The sequence below is a fragment of the Pogoniulus pusillus genome, chromosome 6 (genome assembly GCF_015220805.1).
Source record: "Pogoniulus pusillus isolate bPogPus1 chromosome 6, bPogPus1.pri, whole genome shotgun sequence".
Classification (NCBI taxonomy): Eukaryota; Metazoa; Chordata; class Aves; order Piciformes; family Lybiidae; genus Pogoniulus; species Pogoniulus pusillus.
The window spans coordinates 24340088-24359113 of NC_087269.1; the positions used below are offsets into that span (position 1 = coordinate 24340088).

The 19026-nt window shown below is 54.3% G+C and overlaps 1 protein-coding gene across 4 annotated transcripts in view; it reads left to right on the forward strand.

The window, feature by feature from the left end:
- Nucleotides 1-19026, forward strand: part of SGMS1 (sphingomyelin synthase 1) — a 134552-nt gene that overhangs the window by 21333 nt on the left and 94193 nt on the right. Inside the window, exons 1-2 of one of the 4 annotated variants that reach the window (XM_064144996.1) lie at nt 10890-10980; nt 13796-13912. The exons of 1 other annotated variant lie outside the window; for it this stretch is intronic. The gene's annotated coding sequence lies outside the window, so the exon portion shown is untranslated. Of the gene's footprint in view, nt 1-10889; nt 10981-13795; nt 13913-19026 lie in introns of those variants that run through there. 2 more of the 4 variants (XM_064144994.1, XM_064144995.1) reach the window with 2 other exon arrangements.

Here is a 19026-nt window from a genome sequence, read left to right on the forward strand (position 1 = left end):
CCCTTCCAACCCTGACTGGTTCTAGGATTCTGTATTCTGTGAATTTTAGTGCTGCAATGAGGCACAGGATGGTTTAGGTTGGGAAAGCCCTTGCAGATCATCCTGTCCAACCGTTCTCTGTCTCTGCCAAGGCTGGGTCTAACCCACGGCCCTCATCGCCACGTCTCTGCCTCTCGGAAACATCTGCGGTGATGAGAATTCAGCCCCGCCCCGGGCAGCCTGTGCTGGCGGCTGAAAAGCCCTTTCAGGGAAGATCAGAGGATTTGTTTCCTTTCAAGGACTTCTTAAAACTATTTCCTTTTTGTTGTTGTGTAGAAGAGATGAGCTGCTCTGTGGTCACTTGCGTGAGGTGACTTGCTGTTCACTTTATGGTAACCCACACCTTTCAGGCGTGCCGGACCCTTCTGCTTGAAAACGCAGGCGTGGAGTCAGCCGCTGGGGAAGCAGCTTGCCTGGAGCACAGCGCCGTGGGTTGCCTTCAGTTAAGGATGGGCGTTGCTTTCGTTTCCAACAGCAGGCTGAGGGCAGCAGTGTTCCTCTAGTGGCATAGACGTGTGTTGAAGTTAACTTTGCTAGGAGGAGGAGGCTGTTCCCTTAGCTGGAGCCCTTCCTAGGTCCTTTCAGAGCTGCGCACGAAACTGTTGCCTGCAGTGTGGGCGCTGATCCGCAGTGTCCGTTCAGCAGAGCCACAGGTTTAAGCACAGCATTTCCTGCAGCTCACCTTGGCATGGCTTTGCAAGCATTCCCAAATCATACACAGCATGGTAGATACTGCAAGGGATTCCTGGAGGTCACACAGTCCAAGCCTCTTGCTCAAGCAGGGCACCCACAGCAGCTTGCCCAGGAGCACAATGTCCAGGGAGTGTTGAAAGCTCTCCAGATATGGAGACTCCACAGCCTCTCTGGGCAGCCTGCTCCAAGCCTCCAGCACCCTCACAACAAACGATTTTCTCCTCCTGCTCAGAGGGAACCTCCTGGCTGCCACTTTGTGCCCACTGCCCCTTGGTCTAACCTTGAGCACCACTGACAAGAGCCTGACCCCAACCTCTTGCCCCCCACAGCTCCTTTAGCTCTTGCTGAGCATTGCTCAGCTGCCCCCTGGGGCTGCTCTTCTGCAGGCTCTCAGCCCCAAGGCTCTCAGTCTTTGCTGCTCCCAGAGCTGCTCCAGGCCCCTCTGCAGCCTTGAGGGCTCCCTATGACTCTCTCTAGCAGTCATCTGTCTCTCTGGAACTAGGGGGGCCCAGAACTGGCTCTGATACTCCAGATGTGGCCTCAGGACAGCACAGAGGCAGAGGAAAGCCTCCCTTGCCTTGCTGGTCACACTCTTTTTCATGCACCCCAGCACCCCATTGACCTTATTATCCATGAGGGCACATTGCTGGTTCATTGAGAAATTGCTGTACCCCAGCACCCCCAGATCCTTGTTGGAGCTGCTGGCCAGCAGGCTAACTCCTGACCTCTCCTAGTCCAAATTAAACCCAGCAGTTGTGGTATTTCTTGTTATCAGCGAATGGAGATTAGCAGAATGCTCAGAAATGAAGCTCAAATCATCCACTTTCAAATGGCTCCACAGAACCGTTCTCTCCTGCCTGGCCTTTCTGCTGTTCCTCCATGGTCTTCCCCTCCTCTTTTCCCCTCTCTGAAGGCCCTGTCGTGTCCTGTGAGGTCTCTGCTGCCATCCCCTTCTCCCTGGGCTTACAGACTTCCTTTATCTGCAGGGTTAAAGGGAAGGAAAGAGACACAAGGTCTCTCCGTTGGCATCAGAAAGAGCAGAGACAGCAGCAGGGTGCCAGGGGTGGTCTCCCAGCTGAGTGCTGACCGCAGCACTGAGTGCCAGCCCAGCTCCTGCTGCCCGGGCTCCTGCTCTGGCAGGCTGAGCACACGGTGGAGGTACCGCTGAGTCCTGCCTTGCTGCCAGGGCTCCTGCCCCAGTTTGAGGCTTCTGATAGTTAAGCATCTGACTTTGCTACACCATCTCCACTACATTTTGACTCCACCAACCTATGGTTGCTGTGTGGTTTTTCTGGACTAAAAATGTAGGAGTATCTTTCTAGTAGGTGCCTGCAGTTAATCAAGTGAGAACTGAGGGCTGGTGAAGCAGGGAACAAAGCCTGCCTTGCTAAGGTCAGCACCAGCAACTTGAGTTATGTGCTGCTCTTTATTGTGTTGTGTACAGAGTAGGTTGCCTTTTGTTTCTTCAACGAAGCTGGTTTTGCAGTGTGTGAATCCATCTCTAATCCCACACAGAACTCCTGGATGTGTACCTGGTGTGAGCAGAATCTGCTCCTGCTTTCGGGACTTCAGGTCCCTGTTTTGCAGCTCCCAGCTTCAGCAGGTAAGCCTCTTACAGAAAAGCTTTTAGGTGGTTTCTCAGCCTTCCTCCAGTCCAAGCTGTTTAGCAAACACCCCTGCAAGTGTAGGGCTGTGGAGGACGCAGGAGGAGGCTTTGCATTGCCTTTAACAAACGCCTTGCAGAGGAGGAAGGATCCTCAAGCTTGCTTGTTGCACGTTTGGATTCTCACCAAGCTGTCAGCCAGGAGCCAGAACAAAACGTCACAAGCCCAAAGCATCCCAGTTATGCTCCCACCCAGGTCATACGTGCCACTGGGTTGTGCTTGCTCTCTGCAAGAGGTCAAACCTGTGAGTTTACATCCAGGACTGCAAGCAGCACCAGAGCTGATGGGTGCCGAGGAGGTCTGCTTTGCCCAGTAGATGTGGCAGTGAAACCGGAGTCTTGGAGAAACATCCCCCTGAGGGTAGGGCTGGGGAGCTGCCTCCCTCCCTGTTCCCCTTTCAGCAATTAAGGGGAATTAGCAGCTCCAAGCCTTTGCAAATGGTTTTAGGGACATGGAAGAGATTCCTGCTTCTGACTCTGAGGCATGTCTTATTTTGGGGCCTGTGGTTGGGGGAAGGTGAATCCACACCCATGCATTTGCCAGATCCCAGGCCAGCTGGCTTGCCAAATCTGCTGTGTAAAGGTGAAGTCTGTGGTATTGCTGAGCGAGCTGGGCTTCTTCAGCGTGGAGAAGGCTTCAGGCAGTCCTGAGAGCAGCCTTCCAGTGCCTGAAGGGCTTCCAGGAGAACTGGGAAGAGACTTGACAAGTCCCCTGGGAGAGGGGAGATTGAAAGTGGAGATGAGGAATAAATTGTTTTGAGTGAGGGTGGGGAGATAGTGGTGCAGGTTGCCCAGGGAGGCTGTGGTTGCCCTTTCCCTGGAGGTGTCCAACCTAAACCTCCCCTAGCACAACTTGAGGCTATTTCCTCTTGTCCTGCTCTGGCAAGGGGTTGGACTTGAAGCATGCTGGAGGTCCATTTCAATCTCTTATGTTCTGTGGTTGTATGTGATTGCTAGCAGCTGTTCCTTGGGAGAAGAGACCAATCTCCCCAACACACCTGGCCCCAACCAGGCCTGCTCTCAGCCTCTTTTTCCTCAGGCTAAGCACCCCCACTTCTCTCAGCTGCTCCTCACCCTCATCCCCCAAAGCCAGAAGTCTGTTAAGACCATGTTAATACTGACGAGACTCTGGCATGGCAGTATCTCTGTGCTGAAGGCCTGGCTGTGCCCATCAGACCCGTGACTGCACCTTTCCAACCCCACACCTTTGGTTTATGTAGCCACAATCAGAACTCTTGTGTGCCTTCTCTGTGGAAGAGCATGCTGAAGGGCCTGGAACAGCTGTCTGGTGAGGAAGGGCTAAGAGCCCTGGGGCTGTTGGGCCTGGAGAAGAGCAACCCCAGAGGGCAGCTGAGCAATGCTCAGCAAGAGCTAAAGGAGCTGTGGGGGGCAAGAGGCTGGGGCCAGGCCAAGGGGCAGTGGGCACAAAGTGGCATCCAGGAGGTTCCATGTGAGCAGGAGGAGAAAGTTGTTTGTTGTGAGGGTGCTGGAGGCCTGGAGCAGGCTGCCCAGAGAGGTTGTGCAGTCTCCTCTGGAGGCTTTAAGTTGTGGGCAGCTGACCCTCTTCCAGCACACTGTTAGCAGAGCCTCCTCTTGCTCAGCCTCTGCAGACCCACAAAGTGCATGGTTTGGGAAACTTGGGAGCAGGCTGCACCTCAGCTGGGCTACCAAGCTCCTTTGCAGACCCAGCCAGGGAGTTACATCCTCCCAGAGGGCAAGCGTGCATTGAGTTTCTGTGCTGCCAGCTGCATCAGGCTGCTCTGCAGAGCCTTCCAGCCTCCTCCAGCTGCCCATGGCTACTGGTAGCACCCGAAGAATTAATAACAAAGAACACAAAAGGCAGTTTTGGTGTAGTAGTAGATGTGCTCTCTCAATTCAGCCCTACTCAACCCATGACTTCAAGAGGGTGTGGGAGATATGTGGGGTGTGCTTGGTAAGAAAAAGCCTTGCTATGAAAGTGAGCCCTGGAGCAGGCTGCCCAGAGAGGCTGTAGAGTCTCCTCTGGATGGCTTCCAACCCCCCTGGCCACAGGAAGAGGTGTGCTTGAGAGTGGCCAGTATTCTTCTGTTTCCTTCACTTTGCTTTCCTCCCTGAAGCAGCACTTGCAGCCCAAGCCTGCAGCTCTGCTTCTTTGATGCATGCCTGTGGTGGACATTGGCTGTGACGTGAGAATAAAGCTCCTTCAGTGCAGGGAAGCTTTATCTGCAAGAAAGGAGCAGGAGGACTTTTTTGTCCAGGCATCTAAACACTGTGTGAGCTTGATCAACGATCTGTTCTGTGCTGCATGCTTCCTGCCCTTCTCCTTCTGACCTTTGCATTCTCTCCAGAGATGAATTTTGGCACTATTGTTGACTCAACCTGTAGTTGTGAAAGAGAATCCCAGACTGCCAGGCTGGGAGGTCCCCTCAGGCTCCTCTGCTGCCAGTTCTCCAGGTGCCAGTGCAGCTGGAAGGAGCTGGCCCAGCACTGTGTCAGGCTGAGCCTCCCAACTGCCCAGTGCAGGGGACTCCACTGCTTCCCTTGGGAGATGATTCCGGGGTCCAAGTGTGCTATTGGGGAAACATTTCCCTCTGGAGCCCAATGGGAATGTCCCTAGCAGGAACTTGCCCCCAGCACCCCTTGTCTTGTCCCTGACACTGCTTGTGCAAAGGGAGTCTCCATCCTATTTTATGTGCTGCTGGTCCCTGGTGATGAGGTGTGTCCTCAGCCTGCTGTCCTCAAGGCTGAACAAAACCATCTCTCTTGGCTACTCAGAAGCTCTTTTACAGCTGCACTAACTTTTAAACTCTCATCCTGGAGATTTTCTTGCTGCACCACCACTCAGGAGTCAGCTGTTCCATGCTTGGAACTGGATCTTTAAGATCCCTTCCAATCCAAGCCATTCTGTGACGCCCTGTGCCTTCCTCCTCTCTACCTGATCCAGCTTGTTCAGTCTTGTTTCTCTGTTAAGCAAGAGTCCTGATGTAGTTCACAGGGTCTGGTGGCAGGTTCTTTGTGAGCAGCTTGTGACTGGGGGAAGTCACATGTGAAGGTGACATCAGTGTGGCAATGTAAATCTTGCCACCCTGGCTCCAGAGGTGCTGGCTGTGAGTTGGAGATGTGGCTGGTGGAAGTGAAAGTGCAATAGAAATGTTTTGTTGGTGTCACTAGGTTTGGGGTCACCAGATTTGTCCAGAGAGATTGTAGGTGCCCACTCTCTGGAGGTGTTCAAGGTCAGGTTGGGTGAGGCCTTGAGCCACCTGGGCTAGTGGAGAGGTGTCCCTGCCCATGGCAGGGAGAGGCCATAGGAGCTGGGGGTGTGCAGCCTGCAGAATAGGAGACTCAGGGCAGAGCTCATTGCACTCTACAACTACCTGAAGGGAGGCTGCAGCCAGGTGGGGTTGGGCTCTTCTGCCAGGCAAGCAGCAACAGAACAAGGGCACACAGTCTCAAGCTGTGCCAGGGCAGGTCTAGGCTGGATGTGAGGAGGAAGTTGTTGTCAGAGAGAGTGATTGGCATTGGAATGGGCTGCCCAGGGAGGTGGTGGAGTGGCTGTGCCTGGAGGTGTTGAAGCCAAGGCTGGCTGGGGCACTTAGTGCCATGGTCTGGTTGATTGGGCAGGGCTGGGTGCTAGGTTGGGCTGGCTGAGCTTGGAGGTCTCTTCCAACCTGCTTGATTCTGTGATCTCTAAGGTCTCTTTCAGCCTAAGCCATTCTCTGATTCTATGCCTGAGCCCAGCCTTCCGTCCCCTCCTGCTGCAGATGCTACAGCCTCATGAGCATTGTGCAGAGGAACAAGGTAGCAGAGTGGATGTCCAGCAGGCCTAGAGAGGTTCTCCTTCCTCCTCTACTCTGCTGTGGTGAGACCACACATGGAATATTGTGTCCAGTTCTGAGCGCTCCATTTTGAGTGAATCAGGGATCTGCTGGAGAGAGTCCAATGGAGGCTACGAGGAGGAAGGGACTGGAACATCTCATGAGGAAACATGAGGAAAGGCTGTGAGAGCCCCGGGGCTGTTGAGCCTGGAGAGGAGAAGGCAGAGAGGGCATCTTATCATTGTCCATACATATCTGAGGGGTGGATGTCAGTATGAAGGTGCCAGGTGATGCCCAGTGACAGGACAAGGAACAAGAGGGGGAAGCCAGGAAGTTCCAGCTGGGCAGGAGGAGAAAGTTGTTTGGTGTGAGAGTGTTGGAGGCCTGGAGCAGGCCTCTTCTGTGGGGTCAAAAAGAAGAGTCTGTTCTCAGGCTGCCTGTAACGACTCTTTATAGTGTTGTATTAAGAGCTTTACATGGAGGTGTTCAAGGCCAGGCTGGATGATGCCTTGAACAATCAGAACTAGTGAGAGGTGTCTCTGCCATGGCACAGGGATTGGAACTGGGTAATCTTTAAGGCCCCTTCCAACCCCATCCATTTTGTGATTCCCTGCTTTTATGATACGGGCACTTCCAAGGGCCTTTGCTGCTGGCACTTCAGTGCCTTGCTTACATCTGGAACTGAATGTGCGCAGCTCCAGGGACAGAGCAGGACTCACAAGTTGGTGCCATGTTGTGAGTTTTAGTTGTTGTTTTTCATGGTACCAGTGGTCTTTTTGGTGTGACCTTATTGTTATCCCTCTAGACCAAGCCAGCAGTGGGCACTGACAGCCCAGAAGGCCAATTGCTGCCTGGGCTGCATCCAAAGCAGTGTGGGCAGAGGTGGACAGAGGGGATCCTGCCCCTCTGCTCTGGGCAGATTTCCTTTGAACTGCTGTGACCAAATATGGAGCCCTCAGCACAAGACAGACATGGATCTGCTGGAGAGGCTGTAGAGGAGGCCAACAAGATGATGGGAGGCTGGAGAACCTCCGCTGTGAGGACAGGCTGGAGAAGAGAAGGCTCCTGAGAGACCTCAGAGCAGCCTTCCAGTACCTGAAGGGGCTGCAGGAGATCCGGGGAGGGACTTTGGACAAGGTCTGGGAGCACCAGAATGAGGGATGATGAATAGCTTTGAGCTGGGAGAGGAAAGACTGAGAGTGGAGAGGAGAAAGAAATTGTTGAGAGTGAGGGTGGGGAGACGTTGGCACAGGTTGCCCAGGGAGGCTGTGGCTGTCCCCTCCCTGGAGGTGTTGAAGGCCAGGCTGGATGAGGCCTTGAGCAAGCTGTGCTGGTGGGAGGTGTCCCTGCCCATGGCAGACGATTGGGGCTGGATGATCTCGAAGGTTCCTTCCAGCCCATTCTAAGGTTCTATGGTTTTGCTTTTTGTGTGTGCTTGAGCAAAAGAGGCTCTTCCAGCTTGAGGAAGAACCTTTCTGGCAACATCTGTAGCAGTTGCAGCTCTTTTCTGTGCTGAAATCTGTGCCTTGCTGTCCTGTGTCTCAGAGCTAAGTATTTTCAGACAAACAAAGCACTTGCCAGGGCGTGTGAAGTGCTTACAGACAACCTCTCTGCTCCAAGTGAATTGCAGTCAGTGCTAACAAGGGCTGCTAGCACATCTGGGTGACAGGAGCAGGCTGTAAGAGGCCCTCTCTCAGTGTGAATTTTGGGCAGCAAACTGCAGCCCAAGCCAGGTATTCCCTGAGAGCTTGCTGGCATGCCTAGCAAGGAGAATGTTTGTTTATGGAACAGTTTTCAGCAGCCTTTCTCCCCCACACGGCCTCTGGGTAGCAAGGAGGAGCAGCTAGATGTGTGCTTGAGGAGTGCTGGCTGAACACCAGCCTCAGGAGGTTCCTCTGTTTGAAAATAGCCCTAGAGTGATGGCAGAAGCATGTTGGGAAGTGGATCTGGTAGCTGTGCTCCAGTACTCACCCCAGCGGATGGGAGGTTGAGCATGAGCCTGCAATGTGCTCTGGTGGCCAGGAGAGCCAATGCCATTCTGGGATGGATTAGAAGGGCTGTGGTTAGTAGGTCGAGAGAGGCTCTCCTGCCCCTCTGCTCTGCCCTGCTGAGGCCACATCTGGAGTACTCTGGCCGGTTCTGGGTTCCCCAGTTCAAGAGGGACATAGAACTGCTTGAGAGAGTCCAGCACAGATCCACAAAGATGCTGAAGGGAATGGAACAGCTGTGTGAGGAGGAGAGCCTGAGGGAGCTGGGGCTGTGCTGCTGGGAGAGGAGAAGACCGAGAGGGGACCTCATCAATGGTTATAAAGAAGTGCAGGTGAGTGCCAGGAGACCCTTGGCAGTGACTCTGCCCATCAGCTTCTCCCCGCTAGAAGTGGCCCCTGGCTGTGTCAAGCTGCCCTGAGCTGTAGGCAGTGCCTCAGTGAGCAGAGCCTGAGCTGGGAAGTCACAGCCCTGAGCAGAACCAGGTCTGCCCTGGCTCATAACAGGACACCAGGGAAGGCTGCCTGGGCACATTTTGAGTGCATTTGGCAGGTAAGCAGACAATGTGCTGAGGTTTTTTCTGTGTTTCTTCTCTTCCTGACTCAGGTTCTTGGTGTATTCCATCAAGCAGGTCACTTTAGCTTGCTTGAGAAGCAGTAAACACAAAACTTGTCAGCACCTCTTTCCAGCTGTTCTTTTGAGTACCCCCTGAGCTCCATGCCCAGGAGAGCCCTGGGCACCCCCTGCTACCTCTGGAGTGTGACGCACTCCACAGAGTGTCCTAGGGTCCTCAGAGGAACATCCAGGCAGGGTGCTGCTGTGTGCCCTTGCAACAGGGCAGCGGCTAAGGAGCCTTCAGCCACCAGTTCCAGAGGTAAATCTGAGCTGCTGCTCTTAGCCTTGCTGGGACTGGGAAACACCCAGCAGCTCTGAGCTCTTGTGCCCTGCCTCCTTGCCTTCAGCTCTCCACTCTGCACAGTCTCTATGTAGCAGCATAGAGTGGTTTGGATGGGAAGGGACCTCCAGAGGTTACTTAGTCTAACCACCTGGGGTCAGCAGGGCCATCAGGGCCATCTCATATAGACTGTATTCTCACCCTGAAAGATTGCACTGGATGATCCTTGAGGTCCCTTCCAATCTGCTATTCCATGAATCTATGAATTCTTCACTAGGGCAGATTACCCACAGCCCTGTCCAGCTTCACCTGGAATGTCTCCAAGGATCTCCCTGAGCAACTTGTTGCAGTGTTCCAGCAGCCTCGTGGTAAAGAACTTGTTCCTCACATCCAATCTCAATCTGCTCTGCTGTAGTTGGAAGCCACTGCCCTTGTCCTGTCGCTGCAGGGCTTTGGGAACAGTCCCTCTGCAGCCTTCTTGTAGCCCCCTTCAGGTACTGGAAGGCTGCTCTGAGGTCTGCCTGGAACCTTCTCTTCTCTGGGCTGAGCAGCCCCAGCTCCCTCAGCTTGTCCCTGTAGAAGAGGTTCTCCAGTGCCATGATCACCTTTGTGACCTGCTTATGTCCTTCTTGTGTTGCCTTTGTCCTCCCACTGAGGTTTGGGAGCCTACCCAGCGTCCATCCTGGTCTCCCCTTCTTCCCATGTCATCACCATCAGTGCCCTGCAGGGTCCCTGCTGCAGCTAGTGAGGACTTGTAGCCATTGTTCTCACACTGAAAGCTGAAGCGTGTGAGCTGTGAGAAACACCGACTCTCAGCTCTGGACAGTGAAGGCTGCAGCTGCTTTGCCACAGCAGTTCCTGGGAGAGCAGTGCTGGCTGTTCCCTTGTGCAGATGCTTGCAGAGGTGAACTGTCAGCATCACACTACCCTTTATGCTCTCAAGTACCTTAAAGATCATTGAGTCCAACCATTAACCCAACTCTACCAAGTCCACTGATAAACCCTGTCCCTCAGTGCCACATCTGCAGGCATAGGGACTCCATCACTACCCTAAGCAGCCTCCTTCAGGCCTCGACAACACTCCTGGGGAAGAAATTGCTCCTTCTGTCCAACCTAAGCCTCCCCTGGTGCAACTTGAGGCCTTTTATCCTATCAGTCGATATTATTGAGAAGAGCCCAACCTCCACCTCACTGCAGCCTCCTCTCAGGGAGCTGTGGAGTGCAGTGACATTTCCCCTCAGCCTCCTCCACACTAGACACTCTCAGCTCCCTCAGCGGCTCTTCCCCAACCCTCTTCTCTGGACCTTTCTCCAGCTTTATTGCCCATCTAGAGCTCCACTCCAGCCCCTCAATATCCTTCTGGGAGTGTGCATCCCAAAACAACCCAGCACTGAAGCTGTGACCTCACCAGTGCCCAGTGCAAGTGGCACAGTCACTGCCCTGTTCCTGCTGACCACAGCAGTGCCAATCCAGGCCTTTTATTTTCTGGAAGGTATCTCTTTAAGAAAGCCTTGGGAAATGCCCTGCAGTTCTCAGTGACACTTGGGAAGGACACTAAGCTCTCTCTCGAGGTGAATTGCTTCTGCTGACCTCTCAGTGGCTCACTGCTGTCTCTGTGGCACAAAAAGTGTCCTCACGGTGGCTTCGTGGCTTCAGAGCAGAGGGCGAGCGGCTACAGCTGGCAGGGAACACCTCGGCAGGGCTGGTGGTGCTCAGCAGTTGTTGCTGAGTCATGACTTAGTCATCAAAACTGTTTATGCCGAGCAGCAGTTGGTGCTTCACCACCTCTTGGAGCTGGGGTTGTGGGGAGCCATCCCTCCTGAAAAAGGCACCTCTGGGAGTGTGCAGCTCTCCTTCTAGAGGTGCTTTCAGCAGAGCAAAGGCTGTGGGCACCTCACAAGCAGTGGCAAGTGAGTGAGTGAGTGCAGTGTGGTTGGCAGGGTAGCTGCTGTTAGGAGTGCAGTGTCTCATGGAAATGAGGTCTGTTTCCTGGCTGGAGGTTGCTGCTGGGTACCCAGAGGGAGATTGGTGAACATCATCTCATTACTACAATTGAGCAGGACAGCAGAGCACTTCCCCAGCAGCTCTGCCAGGTAACCAGAGCCATTTGACTGCCAGCTTGTTACAGAAGAACCTTCTGGCTGCTGGGCTGCTGAGTGTTCAGGGTGGGTGTTTAGAGAGGGTGTGCCTGCCTGCACCTTCCGTAAAGCCCTTTGGCAGATTTAATTTGAGGATAAGGCACAAATACAGCAGGAAGCTCCAGGCTGAATTTCTTGGTACCCCAAAACACAGCTAGAAAGGGCTCCAAGAGAGCAAAACTGCTGAGTGGAATCTGTTGGCTTCCCCCAGACACAGATTTGGGGTCAGTTCTACTTCAGCAAACAGAACCTGACAAAGGGACAGAGTGGAGCTTCCCCCAGTTCACTTCTGGCACAGCATGGGAGCAGAGCCTGACACCCCTCAGGATGTGCTGCCATCCAGCCAGATCTGGATAGGCTGCAGAGCTGGGCACAGGCAACCTCATGCTGTTCAGCAAGGGCAAGGGTAGGACCCTGCCCCCAAGGAGGGACAACGTCCTGCAGCAGGACATCTGAGGGAGGGGGGCTGCTGAGAAGGTTTCCTCTGCCTCTGTGCTGTCCTGAGGCCACATCTGGCGTACCAGGGCCAGTTCTGCGCTCCCCGGTTGCAGAGAGACGGAGCTGCTGGAGAGTCCAAGGGAGGCTGCAAAGCTGCTGAGGGGCCTGGAGCAGCAATGTGAGGAGCAAAGGCTGAGAGCCCTGGGGCTGAGAGCCTGCAGAAGAGCAGCCCCAGAGGGCAGCTGAGCAATGCTCAGGAAGAGCCAAAGGAGCTGTGGGCGGCAAGAGGCTGGGGCCAGGCCAAGGGGCAGTGGGCACAAAGTGGCATCCAGGAGGTTCCATGTGACCAGGAGGAGAAAGTTGTTTGTTGTGAGAGTGCAGGAGGCCTGGAGCAGGCTGCCCAGAGAGGTTATGGAGTCTCCATATCTGGAGAGCTTCCAACTGCTCCTGGGCATTGTGCTCCTGGGCAAACTGCTGTGGGTGCCGTCCTTTAAAAGGGAGATTAGGCTGGATGATCTCCAGAGGTGATCTGCACAGGTCCCTTGCAGCTCCACCAAGGTGGGATGCACCACATGTAAACCTGTTCTGTGTTCTTCTGGCTGATAACTGTGTGGGTTCAACTCCCTCCAAAGAAAACATCAAGATTTCTGGCTTTAGTTTTTGCTTCTTCTGGGAGTACATGTCCCAGGAGCTGTTCTGCCTGATAATTCTTTCAGGTACAGGAAAAGGTGCTCCAGTTGGCAACAGAACTGGAAGAGTGGGACACTGAGATTCTCGTTGCATTGAGAGTACACAGTGCCTGGTTGGTGATGGCCCTGGACCAAACATCTCCCAAGAGAGATGTTGAGGTTCTGGAAGATGCCCAGAGAAGGGCAGCAAGGCTGGTGAGAGGCCTAGGGCACAGCCCTGTGAGGAGAGGCTATAGGAGCTGGGGGTGTGCAGCCTGCAGAAGAGGAGACTCAGGGCAGAGCTCATTGCTGTCTACAACTACCTGAAAGGAGGCTGTAGCCAGGTGGGGTTGGGCTCTGCTGCCAGGCACCCAGCAGCAGAACAAGGGGACACAGTCTCAAGCTGTGCCAGGGCAGGTCTAGGCTGGATGTGAGGAGGAAGTTGTTGTCAGAGAGAGTGATTGGCATTGGAATGGGCTGCCCAGGGAGGTGGTGGAGTGGCTGTGCCTGGAGGTGTTGAAGCCAAGGCTGGCTGGGGCACTTAGTGCCATGGTCTGGTTGATTGGGCAGGGCTGGGTGCTAGGTTGGACTGGCTGAGTTTGGAGGTCGCTTCCAACCTGCTTGATTCTATGAAACCAGGTGGTCAGTGGCCCATTTCTGGCAGTTTTCTTTGCCATGCTGGTCTGGATGTTGGAATCTCATCTAAACTGCTTTTGCTCTGTATGGCATGGTGCAAGGTTCATGAAGAAACAGCCTTCAGCAGCATCCAATGAGAGCTGCCTGTTGGCCTTACCTGGCCACAGGGGTCTTCTTTCTTTCTGCACCTTCAGGGAAATACTGGTTTGGAGATGCAGCTGTGTGTGTTAGCATGGACTTTACTGTAGATTCCAGCTCTGCTGAGTCCCCACCTGCAGCTCTGCCTCCAGCTCTGGGCCCCTCAGCACAAAGACATGGAGCTGCTGGAGAGGGTCCAGAAGAGGCCATAAAGATGATCAGAGAGTTGCAGAATTCCCCTTTGGGAGAATTGGAGCTGATCAGGATGGAGAAAAGGCTCCAGGCAGACTTTAGAGCAGCCTTCCAGTGACTGAAGTGGGTCCAGGAGAGCTGGGGAGGGACTCTGAACAAGGGCTGGGAGTGCCAGGACAAGGGAGAATGGCTTTGAGCTGGGAAAGGGGAGACTGAGAGTGGAGATGAGGAAGAAATTGTTTTGAGTGAGGGTGGGGAGACACTGGCACAGGTTGCCCAGGGAGGCTGTGGCTGCTCCCTGCCTGGAGGTGTTGTCAGCCAGGCTGGATGAGGCCTTGAGCAAGCTGTGCTGATGGGAGGTGTCCCTGCCCATGGCAGGGGCCTGGAACAACACGTTCTTTAAGGTCCCATCCATCCTATGACTGCATATTTTCCCAGAAGGCTTCTACGCCTGCTTCTGCAGAAGTACTCCATGGCAGTAATTAATGCTAATTGGTTTTGTGGGTTTTTTTCAGTAGTGACTCTTGACTGGGTGAGGAGTGGCCAGCAGCACGTCTTCTGAGCTCTGATTCCACTCATCCTGAGCTTCTAACCTGATGAGTCAAGGGCTGTGGGCAGCAGAGCAGGTTTGGGTAAGTCCATGAATTTTGCACCCTCAAGCATCTGTGTTTTGGGGTGCTCCTTCAACACTCTTTTAACTCTACCTGCTATGAAATGTACCCTGAAGTGGGACAGGTTCTCCTTTGTGGCCTTGCACAGGCAGATGTCCATTTTGCTTTGAGTTAATCATGGTGTTGGGTGGTGTCAGTGGCAGTGAGCAGCACAGGCAGCACTCAGTGTTCCTCGCCTTGTGTGCTTGTGTTCTCTGACCTGCTGTCCTGCAGCTGTGGGCACTGTTTCTTCCGACAGCTGGGAAAGAAGCTGGCAGGTTTCTTTCAGGGAAGTTTGAATTGCAGAGCTTCGTAGTGATTCTGCTGGCTCCTTCCATTGGCTGTTAGCTCAGGCCCTGCTCCTGCCAGCCTCTCTCCAGGAGAAACTGCTCACAGCCATCTAACTGCAGCGTTCAGTGGGAGAATCTGAGATGGATAGAATCACAGAATGGATTGGGCTGGAAGGGACCTCAAAGCCCATCCAGCTCCAACCCCCTGCCATGGGCAGGGACACCTCCCACCAGCGCAGCTTGCTCAAGGCCTCATCCAGCCTGGCCTTCAACACCTCCAGGGAGGGGACAGCCACAGCCTCCCTGGGCAACCTATGCCAGTGTCTTCCCACCCTCAAAATAATTTCTTCCTCCTCTCCACTCTCAGTCTCCCCTCTCCCAGCTCAAAGTCATTGTCCCTCATCCTGGCACTCCCAGCCCTTGTCCAAAGTCCCTCCCCAGCTCTCCTGCATCCCCTTCAGGTACTGGAAGGCTGCTCTGAGGTCTCTCAGGAGCCTTTCCTTCTCCAGTCTCAACAGCCCCAGCCTGTCCCCACAGGGGAGCTTCTCCAGCTCTTTGAGAGTCATCTTGTTGGCCTCCTCTGGACCCTCTCCAACAGTGTCATCAAGTTTTTTTCCCTGTTCCTAGGGATAGGTGACTAAGAGCAAAGCCTGTGTGGATGGAGGCTGTGTGTGCTCCTCAAATCCCTGCTTAAGAGGAAATCTTTGCTCAGAAGATTCCTTCTTTCTGTTTTGAAAGCAGAACTTCTTTCAGCAGAAGGCAATTGAGACTGGAGTGATGTTTTGGGTGTGCAGCCATGCTGGTGGCTCTAATATCTGCTTTGTGTTCCCACTTCAGGCTTGGACATAGATGAATCACAGAATGCTTCGGGTTGGAAAGGACCTCTCAAACTCCTCCAGTCCAACCCCCTGCACTCAACAGGGACATTCCCAACCAGAGCAGGTTGCTCATAGTCCCAGACAACCTGACCTGCAATGGTGCCAGCCATGGGGCAGCTCTCACCACTCTGGGCAGCCTGGGCCAGGCTCTCCTCACCCTCAGTGTCCAGCATTTCTGCCTTCTCTCCACTCTCAATCTCCCTTTTTCAGTGCAAACTATCCCTCCTTGTCCTGCCACAGCAGGCCCTGCTCAAACTCTGTTCCCAGCTTTCTGCTGGGCCCCTTGAAGCCCTGCAAGCCCTTGTAAGCCCTTCCAACCCCCACCCTTCTGAGCTTCTGTGCTGTTAAGAGAGGAGGACCCTTTTAGCAGACACCAGCTGCTGATGTCACTGTGTTGATTCCTCTTGTGTTTCCCACAGGTCCACCAGGCAGGCCTCATGAATATCACAATAATTTCTTGCCTCAAGTTTGGTTCAGGTTTGACAGGGGTTGAACTTGAACAAGTAGAGAGCAAGAGGTGCAAGGATGCACTGTTCTGTGCTCAGTGAAGAGGATTCAAAGCATAATGTTGTGTGTGGGGCAAAGGGCTCTGCAGCGGGACCTCGACCGCCTGGACAGATGGGCAGAGTCCAATGGGATGGGGTTCAATAGCTCCAAGTGCAGGGTGCTGCACTTTGGCCACAACAACCCCATGCAGAGATACAGGCTGAGGTCGGAGTGGCTGGAGAGCAGCCAGACAGAGAGGGATCTGGGTGTGCTGATTGATACCCTGAACATGAGCCAGCAGTGTGCCCAGGTGGCCAAGAGAGCCAGTGGCATCCTGGCCTGCATCAGGAATGGTGTGGTCAGCAGGAGCAGGGAGGTCATTCTGCCCCTGTACTCTGCACTGGTTAGACCACACCTTGAGGACTGTGTTCAGTTCTGGGCCCCCCAGTTTAGGAGGGACATTGAGATGCTTGAGCGTGTCCAGAGAAGGGCGACGAGGCTGGTGAGAGGCCTTGAGCGCAGCCCTATGAGGAGAGGCTGAGGGAGCTGGGGTTGTTTAGCCTGGAGAAGAGGAGGCTCAGGGGTGACCTTATTGCTGTCTATACCTACCTGAGGGGTGGTTGTGGCCAGGAGGAGGTTGCTCTCTTCTCTCAGGTGGCCAGCACCAGAACAAGAGGACACAGCCTCAGGCTGCGCCAGGGGCGATTTCGGCTCGAGGTGAGGAGAAAGTTCTTCACTGAGAGAGTCATTGGGCACTGGAATGGGCTGCCTGGGGAGGTGGTGGAGTCGCCATCCCTGGGGCTGTTCAAGGCAAGGTTGGATGTGGCACTTGGTGCCATGGTCTAGCCTTGAACTCTGTGGTAAAGGGTTGGACTTGATGATCTGTGAGGTTTCTTCCAACCTTGGTGATACTGTGATACTGTGACATGTGACAGGAACCTGTGTTTCCTGTGTTTTTCATGCATTATTCCCCATGAGGGTGGCAAGGCACTGGGATAGGTTGCCTGGGGAGATTCTGAAGGCTCAAAGGCTGGAATTGTTCAAGGCCGTGTTGGATGGGGCCTTGAGCAGCCTGGTCTTCTAGTACCATGGTCTTCCGGTGCCTGAAGGGACTGCAGGAGCGCTGGGGAGGGACTTTGGACAAGGGCTGTGAGTGCCAGGATGAGGGACAATGGCTTTGAGCTAGAAAAGAGGAGACTGAGAGTGGAGGTGAGAAAGAAATTGTTGAGAGTGAGGGTGGGGAGACACTGGAGACACTGGCACAGGTTGCCCAAGGAGGCTGTGGCTGTCCCCTGCCTAGAGGTGTTGAAGGCCAGGCTGGATGAGGCCTTGAGCAAGCTGTGCTGGTGGGAGGTGTCCTTGCCCATGGCAAGGGTTTGGGGCTGGATGAGCTTTGAGGTCCCTTCCAACCCAACCCATTCTGCCATGCTGTGATTGTCTCAGTTGATGGGAGTGTGTGTTGCAAACCCCTGGGGTCACAAAGCACCTGGATTCCTCTTGCCTGCCCTCCAGAGCTCTGATACCCTGCAGAGTTAAACTTCTGCTGCCTCTTCAATGGTTTGGTATTTTTTGCTCCTTGGCAGAAGGCATTTGTTTTGCACCAAGGCAGAACATCTCTTTCATCAATCGTTGGCTTTGCAGAACCTGAGCCTTAAAGTAACCCAGGGATCCTTTTGTTCCATAGCTGCCTTCATCCTCCAGCATGGGAGTGGATGGAGCTGCTTGCTGAAGTCTCTTGCCATTGAAGCTTGAGTGGCTTCCAGGGAGTACCTCGGCTGCTAGTCTTCTGCAGTTGTGTTTGTGACCCCCGCAGCTCAGAGAACCAAGCACATACGCAGCTGGCCGGACAGGGACGGTGTGACAGTGGCTGTCAGAGCAGACAGCACAGGGGGTTGTCTGCAGCTGGTGCCCAGCCTCCTGTTTAGGCTTGGGAGTGTCAGCCATGCTCAGGGCCACCAGAGCCGCTGCAGGGAGACGAGCCTGGGCGCACCCCCTGCCTTGTGGCAGGGCTTGTGCTGAATCTGCTCGTTCGCAGGCACAGCAGCGAGGGAAAGTCAGCTCCATCCCGGGCTACTGCTCTGCTTGACAAGGTCTTTGGGCCGGCAGATTGCCCAGTGGAATGGGCAGGAGCTGCCTGGAACAGGTGGTAAAAAGACTCCAGCCCACAACAAACCCCTGTGAAGTGCCAAATGGAAGGTGTGACAGCTTTCTGGCTGCTCTACACGTAAAGTCACCTTTGTGGGACTGCAGAGTTGTGGCAGACTGTAAATGTGGAGGTTCTCTCTGTCCTCTGCAGGACATGCATTCATGGTGACTTTGACTTGTTAAGCCATAGCAACACCCACCAGCTGCTACAGCTTTTGCCCTCAGTCCCTGGGACACTGGGCTGCCTTCTCAGCTCCTGCCTGAATCCTCTGCTGACCTCCTGCACAACCTCTGCCAGCTGCACAGAAGCTGTACCCACCAAAACCAGCAGCTGGAGGGAGGGGATTCTGCCCCTCTGCTGGGCTCTGCTGAGACCCCCCCTTCAGTGCTGGGGCCAGCTGTGGAGTCCTCAGCACAGCACAGACAGGGACCTGTTGGAGCAGGGCCAGAGGAGGCTGCAGCAATGCTGGCAGGCTGGCAAGGCTCTGCTGTGAGGCCAGGCTGGCAGAGTTGGGTTTGTTCAGCCTGCAGAGGAGAAGGCTGCAGGGAGCCCAAAAAGGCCAGTGGTGTGCTTGGATACAGGAAGAAGACCATGTTCAGCAGGTCAAGGGAGGTTCTCACTCTTTGCTCTGCTCTAATTGGGTCACATCTGGAATCCTGGGTCTAGTTCTGGGCTCCCCAGTTCAAGAGAAACACGGAACTGCTTTGGAGAGTCCAGGGGGGCTACAGAGATGGGGCTGGCTTCCCAGAGAGGTTGTGGAGTCTCCTTCTCTGGAGAGATTCAAAACCTGCCTGGCTGTGTTCCTGCATGAGCTGCTCCAGGTGACCCTGCTGTGGCAAGGAGGGTTGGACTGGAGGATCTCTGGAGGTGGCTTCCAACCCCTAACATTTCTGATATTCTCTGGAGAACTTCCAACCTCCCCAGCCACTGTGATCCTGGGCAAGGTCCCGCTGCTGGAGCAGTTGGGGCTGGACTGGGTGGTCTGCACTGTGTGTGAACTGGCTGCAGTAATGAAGAATGGGCCCTGCCTCCTGCTGAGTCATTGCTAGTCCAAAGAGGGAATTTTCCTGCTCACTGAATGAGCAGATGATTCTTTGTTTGTCCTGGGGCTGGCTCTGATTCATGGCTTACAGGAACAGGGTTTCCCCTAAGGGCATGCTCACCACTTCTGCTCCGGGAGCAAGCATGCTTCCTGTCGTGCTTTGCCTCCTTTTCATTTGAGCTTCATTTATAGGACTTGGCTGTCGGTGCATCAGATTTCAGCTGGGGTTTGTCGGCTAAGGCCATCCCATCTCC